Source organism: Macrobrachium nipponense, chromosome 21, assembly GCF_015104395.2.
Source record: "Macrobrachium nipponense isolate FS-2020 chromosome 21, ASM1510439v2, whole genome shotgun sequence".
Classification (NCBI taxonomy): domain Eukaryota; kingdom Metazoa; phylum Arthropoda; class Malacostraca; order Decapoda; family Palaemonidae; genus Macrobrachium; species Macrobrachium nipponense.
The window spans coordinates 5,387,591-5,396,344 of NC_087212.1; the positions used below are offsets into that span (position 1 = coordinate 5,387,591).

The 8,754-nt window shown below is 34.4% G+C and overlaps 1 non-coding gene across 1 annotated transcript; it reads right to left on the reverse strand.

Annotated features, from left to right (window-relative positions):
* Positions 1–1,311: 1,311 nt before the first annotated feature.
* On the reverse strand, positions 1,312–1,382 carry Trnag-gcc (transfer RNA glycine (anticodon GCC)). The gene has a single exon. It is a non-coding gene; the product is annotated as a tRNA-Gly (tRNA).
* Between the last annotated feature and the right edge of the window lie 7,372 nt (positions 1,383–8,754).

An 8,754-nucleotide genomic window follows, 5' to 3' on the forward strand; every position in this document is an offset into this window, starting at 1 on the left:
AAAAGGCCTATAGAATAATACTGATATAAGAAAGGGGAAAAATAAAATATACCTAAATATTAAAAAAAAATAAAATAAATGGCAAGAACTTAATGAAAGAAAATCATAAGCCTTAAATGAAACAACAACAGACCTAATAAATTACAAATGAATGTAAAGAAATGAAAATGTATATATAAATTAAATGAGGAAAAAAATCCACAAAGAACTTAAAAAAAAAACAAATGACCAAAAAATATTTAGTAGTATGAAATCATTAACATAAGAACATATCAGTTCAACAACTCTAAGAGGTCAGAGACATGAGAGAGAGAAAAAAAAAAACAAAGGTTGCTGACAATAACATATTCAATGATTTATAAAAAGTAAAAGGATAAAAAATGCTTCACATATGAGCCAGAGCTTAAGGGAACGAACCTGTCGCAAGAGAGAGAGAGAGTATATTTTAGTTTGATATTAAAAATTGTCTTGGGACTAACAAACTCTACGGACTTTTGGTCGCCATTTTCGATTGTTTTTTTGCTATAGAGAATGTTATGCTGTGAGGGGTAGCTTAAATAAACTGAATTCCAACCTAGATGTTATAATACAGTAGTTATCCATTGCTGTTCATGAATATGAAATAGCATAATTTTTTTAATAGATGTATACTTGCATATGCAAATACTAATATATATATATATATATATTATATATATATATATATATATATCTATATATATATATATATATATATAATATATATATATATCAAACATAAATGTAGAATACACAATGATTTTTTATTAAGTTACATTCAGATGGAATTTTGTTGTATCTATTTTTGTGCGAGTTATTCCACAATGCATAGGGAATTCAATATTGAACAATATATGTGGCGTAGTGCTTAATGAATATGAAAGTAAAAATCACGCATCTATAAGTGATAGATATATATGTTTTAAACAACTATCGATCTCTCTCTCTCTCTCTCTCTCTCTCTCTACCTCTCTCCGTCTCTCTCTCAGGTCTCTCTCTCTCTCTCTCTCTCTCTCTCCTCTTCTCTCTCTCTCTCTCTCTCTCTCTCTCTGTGTGTGTGTTGTGTGTATGTGCAATATTCTTGATATATATTTAATTGATTCCATGTTTACATTTAGCTATTCGGTTCCTCGTTTAATGTTGCAGGGTGAGAAGGTTGAAAGGCGACACGTGCATGTCTGCTTCATATACGTTACAATACAACACCACTTCTGTGATCTCTCTCCCTCGTTATAAATCTCGTTCTATATTTATATTATAACCCAGTGTATATTTATTTATAATAAAAGTGTATGCATCGGCCGGGAATCGAACCCGGGCCTCCCGCGTGGCAGGCGAGAATTCTACCACTGAACCACCGATGCTTGTGATATCACGAGTAAACATTGGTAAAAATCAAACATTTGTTTTATGTCAGTTTCTTTTATGTAAAAATCAAACATTTGTTTTATGTCAGTTTCTTTTATAAATATATATTTCTTATTATTAATTTTATACTTGAATGGTTGTCTTATATACATTGATGAAAATCAAAACTTTTGTTATATTCTTCTATAAATTATATATATCTAATAAAAGGAGCCCATAAAAACGCCAAAATATAGAGAGAAAATATTATATTTAAGTCAACCAATGCTTGAGAGGATTAAAGGAAGATTATCAGTGGAATTGACCTAAATTGGCTTACCTGTGGATGGATCTCTTGGTATAAATACCACCTTTTCTGTAACTTTTCTCATTCATTTACCTGAAGAGGGAGACAGCAGTCGCTGAAATATAATATTTCTCTCTCTCTCTCTATTTTTTTTTTACTAGTCAGCTATATATATTTTTATTCATTTTATTATACCAAAATTGTCGATTTACTCTTAAAGCCATGACTTCAAATATAATCTGTGGTAGGCACAACACGCGAATATTAAAGAAAAAAAAAAGAGAAATATGCAAACTAATATTTTGATTATATCAGAAGGCTTTCTTAGGACAATCCATACCCATACAAATTTTTTTCATCTTCAAGTTCAAACATCTTTTCACTTTGGTTTCCTGGTAAACCACTTTGTCTAAATTATCATAGTTCTTCCATTGTCAATCTTTCTTTCATCTCTCCTAATTTCTCGATCAATATGTGCCGTACAACCTTTCTATAAGTTACAGGAAGTTTGTGTCCGCGTAGTTCATACATTTGATTTTCATAATATATACATCCTTTCATGTATACGAGTGTGTTTTGCACTCACTCATTAGTAATACGATTGGTAAACACACACATGTATATATATATATATATATATATATATAGATATATATATATATATATATATATATATATAGTATATATTTGTATATGAATGGTTTTACTGTGATACAACAGTATGAAATGAAGATAAAATGCGCATAAAACACTATATGAACGTTGCAACCATATATATTTCTAGTACATCCTTCTGTGCCCCCTATTCACTGGTAAAATATGGACAGTATATACTATACAAAGCATATGCAGGTGTGACAGTCTCTGTTATCATCAAGCCAAAAGTACCCAGTTCAAATAAGATTCACCCTCCCATGGGTATATATCATACACCTGAATGGACTAACATAATTTCTAAGTGCATTTGCCTCGACCAGGATTCATGCCTATATCTTTTGGATTAGATACAGAGACATATATACAGATGAATTATATATACACACATACATACATTCATTCCCAGTTGTGTGCTTTCATTTTATTGACGCTAATTTTCCCACGGGACTGTCCCCAGTTTAATTAAAAATGAAAACACTCATCTCCCCCCAACCCCTCACTTGTTGGGTTGTCGTCACACGCCATCTGCTGTCTCCCTTCCAGACTGTCGTTGATCGCATTCCAGAGTATTGTTACGATACAAGTTAATTACTCGGCTCGTGGTGACGCGCGTGCGAAAGTTGCCAGGTATGAATTTTCTCAATGATTTCCCGTCTTCCCCCCCACCGTAAATATTCGATACTTTATATTCGATGCTTTCCAAAAGCATGGTATATTCATTACTTCAATATTTTAACGTGATTCTCTTTCAAAAAGATCTAGTTTATATTGAGACTTCGTTTCTTGAATTTTAAAACATAGAACCAATTCTTAAAAAGCGACTTTTGGCAACCCATTTGCTGTGGGAAACTTTGGCGCGTGCAGCTGTGTTGGAGAGATATTTCGCAAGGTCGCTTGTTAAGTCTATATATATTTCCATCATGCCCAGCACGTGCGTCCATGCCCAGCACGTGATGGACGCACGTGCGCGAAAGACGGCAGCACGTATCTGAACCGTGTGTAAGTTTGTTAGTGTGTTTGTGTAATCTTCATAAGGCTTTATTATTTACGCGGTTACATTTTTAACTTGAATTTCTAATTTCCATACGAGATATTATTATTATTATTATTAATTATTATTATTATTATTATTATTATTATTATTATTATTAACTCTATTTTATGCCAGAATTCCAAAATCACGAATAAAAAAATATTTACAGATGACCGAATTTATTGATAAATAATTTACAGTGTAGATATGAAAATTTATAGATGATAAATGCATTGTACCGATGAAATATTTATTGATATAAAAATTTATAGATTGAAAAATGTATAGTCGCCATGAAAAATTTATAGACGAAATAGTTCATAGATGGGAAAATGTGCATAGTAGCGATGAAAAATCATAGATGAAAAAATGTATTGGAATTCATCCTCACTAAATTTATTTATTACAGTATTTTTTTGTTGATTTGTTAGGAAGCGAATGTGTTCTCTAATGTCCTATTATTATTATTATTATTATTATTATTATTATTATTATTATTATTATTATTATTATTATTATTATTATTATTATTATTTTATCACATTCCTCCAATTGAAAAAAGAAAAAGAAAGCAAACTTGACAATAGTGAGACGAAACATATAACTTTTAACGCACACAACCGCCCCCCCCCCCCAACCCCCACCTGACATATGCGTACCAGGCGTATATATATTTACGGGCTGGTGGGGTCTGTCAGCTGTCAGACCCTTGCCCGTCACGGGACCACCACATATTCCCATTCCCATTCCCGGTTCCCAGGACCAACCCCACCGCATTCCAAGACGGCAGCTGTGTTCCCAGACGGGAAATATGTCCTTTCCCTGTTCCCAGGTGCGGAGAGGTGGAATATGTTTTTTGTTTATTGTTATTATTACTATTATGTTACTGAGATTATTGTCAGTTAAATGAAGGTATGTTTATATAGTTTTTGCGTTCTTCTCTCTCTCTCTCTCTCTCTCTCTCTCTCTCTCGGTCTCTCTCTCTCGGGATGCTTGTATTTCCTCACATGTAAATCTGATGCACCATTAATTTCCTGAATTACGACTACCAGACAGACAGACAGAGATAAACCACCCTATGCTCCTTTACGATACCCTATGCTCCTCTCTCTCTCTCTCTCTCTCTCTCTCTCTCTCTCTCTCTCTCTCTCTCCTGCCAGCCCTCGCCAGGATCCCTTCCCCCAACCAAAAATGCCGAATTCCAACTTAACAGGTGATGTATTGTTTTGCGACAGAGATTTTAGAAGGTTACCTCGCCCCTTGTGGGACTCCGTTCCCACGAGGCTCTTCAGCGCGCATGCGTGGTTACTATTATTATTATTATTGATATTATTATTATTTCTTTCAAATAAACGTCACATCGGTAATATAAACTGGAATAGTCACATCAGAGGGTTTGCTTGATAAGTAATTCTATTACTTTCCTTGATTTTATTCTGAATAAACATCAGCAGTGGCAATTTGGAATAATCACGAGCTATGAAGGAACTTACTTTAAAAAGAATAATAGCAGCTATAGAAGGATGACATCTGTATTTTTTTGTATGATTGTTTCCAGGAAAAAAAACTATTTACTCTAATTTTCCATTACAGTTGCTTACAATTTTAGCTCATGAACTAAGCGCTTGCATCTTGTATTGCTTTCAGTCTCGCTTCAATGGAAAAGTAGATTTAGCAGATAAATCATCGTCCATTAAAATCAAAATTCATTGTATAATTTCTCTTATGATGCCTTGGGCCTTTCACGATTCAATTGTCCAAGAAAAGCAGTTTCTTCAGCTTGTGAGAGAGAATCATTGAATTATTTCCTCTGAGTCTTATTACAGAATTGTCGTCAGAGCGGGGAAATGTTTATGTAATTTTAAACATTTATAATTTATTGTAGATTTGGCGGCACAATTTATGAGTCTGTATGAGTTAGTGATCTGATGAACTCGTTCGGTCCCAACGATTTACGTGTGTGAAAAGCATGCAGCGCCTGCGATTGATAGCAACAACAACAAAATAATAATAATAAATAGATACAATAAATAAATGCCATATAAATCTTGTTTGAATATTAGTTGTCTAAAGTTCGTACTCTCTCTCTCTCTCTCTCTCTCTCTCTCTCTCTCTGCTCTCTCTCGCGATCCTCATCTCTCTCTTCTCTCTCTCTCTGTATGTTATATATAAGTATAATATATATGGATATATATAATATATATATATATATATAACATATATATATATATATGTGTATATATATATATATAATAACATTATATTATTCATGGAGATTAATTCTCTTTAAATGGTTTCTTTTGATAAACAATGACTATACAACATTCAGGTCTCCCGCCAAGATTTACTATAATATGATCACGACTAAAAAACATTTGTTTTGCCAATTGCGTAACTTTGTATCTCCCACATTTATCGTTTTATTGCGCTAATATCGGTTACATCTCCTCCACGTGTCTCCTTTTGCGCGTGAGGAAGAGAAAATACAGAGACAAAAAGAGCTCGTTGGTAACGCACGTCAAAGAGTAGCCAGTTTGCCTTTTTTTTTTTTTTTTTTTTTTCTTTTGCATCGACTCCAAATTCCTGCTTTGACTTCTAAGTAGATGTATATCTTGTTTGGTCACGTTGAATCTTACTTACCGGTCTTGTTTATTTATTTATATATATATTTATTTATTTATTATTATTATTTCTGTACTGCGACATGAAATAGCGACACACATTTCAAAGGTTACTTTTGAATTAATCTGCCATTTAGTGTGTGTGGGGAGGGGAGGGGAGGGGAGGGGGGCGGGGGTGAATAGCACGTGCAGCTGTTGGTATTATGTTTAAGGGGGGCTCCTACGTCATACGTAAACACTGCGTATTCGTTTGTCCGCTAAATTTAAAGGCATTGCCCCCTCAGAGTCTGGCAATGGGTACACTGTATTTTTTTTTTTATTATTATTATTATTATTATATGTCTCACTGGACAAAATGCAACACCAATACGTGTTACTCAGCTAGTTCTTGTTTGATCAATGCAATCTTGCGAGAAATCAGTTGCTTTAGTCACGAAAGGATGAACGAATAAGTGTTTTTTGTATGTGATACGTACATAAATTGAACGAGGATATCATAATAAAAAAAAAATCCATTATAAATTGGCGTTTGTAGGTATCACCAGTATAAAAAAAAAAAAAAAAAGTTCATTGTCCTTGTCAAAGCGCCCTTCGTGTTTTTGAGAATTTGGTGTGCATAAAATGCAATGTAGTATATTGAGGACTGAGCTGCAATGCTCTGGTGAGATGTTACAGAAAAGATAGAAGTTAATACACGTGTTATTAATATTGATTATTATTAGAGAGTGTTCTGGTAGTATGTGCATGTGTGCGTGAGGCACAGATAGAGATCGGTATTAACATTTGAAGAAGTTGAACCTGCTTTTGCATATTTACAGGGTATAGAGACCTCATACCCAGTTTTTTTTTTTTTTACGCGTAATCTCTGTTAAGTATATGTATCGGCAAGATGAGATGATCATGATGCAATGGAAACTGGTTTCGTTAAAAATAAATAAATAAAAGAGAGAGAGAGAGAGAGAGAGAGAGATGAATGACTCTGAGACGCACATTCCACGAGGTCATATCGATACCCCCATGCCCCGTAAACCTAACGATAAGTAGGGCACACTCACACACACACTTGGGGGGCATGAATCTTGAACCACAGGCATCCGCGTGAGTGGGTATAGTGAAACCCATCACGCCGTCCAAATATTGACACTGTAAACCACACCAGGGCATCTTGGAAACGGCGGCAAACCATTCCTATTCCCATTCTCATTCCCAGGAGACCGCGATGGGCATTCTTAGGGTACAGCTGCGTTCCAACACCGCCCGTCCCTCATTAAAAAAAAAAAAAAATGACAAAACCACACCGGTCCATCCTTGAAGCGGCGGCAAACGATTCCCATTCCCAGGAGACCGTGACAGGCAGCATTCTTGGTCTTCCAGCTGCGTTCCAAGTTCCCCCCACCCCTAACCCCACCCCCAAGATATAGATAAATAAATAAATAAAAAAGAATTCAGTAAAAGCAGTTATTTATTGTCCTTCTCTCCATCAGATGTTTACAATTTGAGAGAGGCTTTCCTTGCACATGTGACCTCATAGAATAGATCGATAATTTAGATTTATTTATCTTTGTTTAATAATTTATTAAACCTTTGCAGGTCACAGTATACCTTTTGTTTAAAATAGCGATTTTTTTTTAATTCATAGTGTTCGTAAGATATATTTACTCTGTACGTAACCTTTTGGTTAAAATTATGTAAGCGTATACAGGATTCACCTTCAGACATGCTGGTCAACCTTTTTTTTTTTCTTTTTAAATTTATTTAAGTTCATTCTGCCCACCAGAGACCTCACATGGCCTCGTGTTTGTGCAGCTTATGCGATTACTTATTAGAATAAGGGTTCACTTATGCCTGATATGTATCGGAATTTCATGGCTCACATAAGTTTTCTTTTTCAGACCACAAGCTTTCTCGGTTAGGATTCGTTGATTTTATTATTAAAGCAATGTTTTTTCGTCACGATGATTTATTTTCCCTAATTTTGGAACTATAATTCCCATGAGTTTACTCACGACCTTCGTTTTCTGTTCATTCATGCCTGTGAACTGATTTTATTCTTAACTTTTTATAGAGAGAGAGAGAGAGAGAGAGAGAGAGAGAGAGAGAGAGAGAGAGAGAGTGAGTTGGGAGCTTGTTAACATACGACCTATATTCTGTCGCATACTTCTCATCTAAAAATGAGAGCCGGGTACATGTTTATATTTTATGTCATTCTTAATACCACTGATGCATTGTTTCATAACTGTTTATCAGGTACATCTGGTTACAAACAGCATACTGTACTGTTTCAAATTTTTATCTATTCGTTAGTTGCTTGAAATTTCATCCTAGTTTACTCTTCAAATAGATTTCCCACTATAAGGTTAAAACTTTTTCCCTTTATTTCCATACTTCAAAAAGTTCATTTTCATGGTCCGTTCGCGGCTACCATTTTAATGTGTTTTGGGGACAGTCGCGTTGTTTCACCTATACTGGAGTATAAAATATGTTAGTTATGTGTCTTTTTACCATTACAACCATGAAATCGTGATATTTTAGCACTGATTATCAAGAAGAAAGCGAGTGACGTTAAAATAGAGAGGTGTCCCCTACAAGTGGATGTTGTGATGGTTTTCTTTGATAATGCTACGAAATCGTTTTCTATGTCTCGGTCAAGATTTACCCTTATATTATCAAAATAATAATGTTTAAATTAGACAAGTCAGGTCTCCCTGGGGTTGTTAGTCAGCTATTAAAATAAAGGAATGCACTAATGATCTGGACACTGCATTATACTA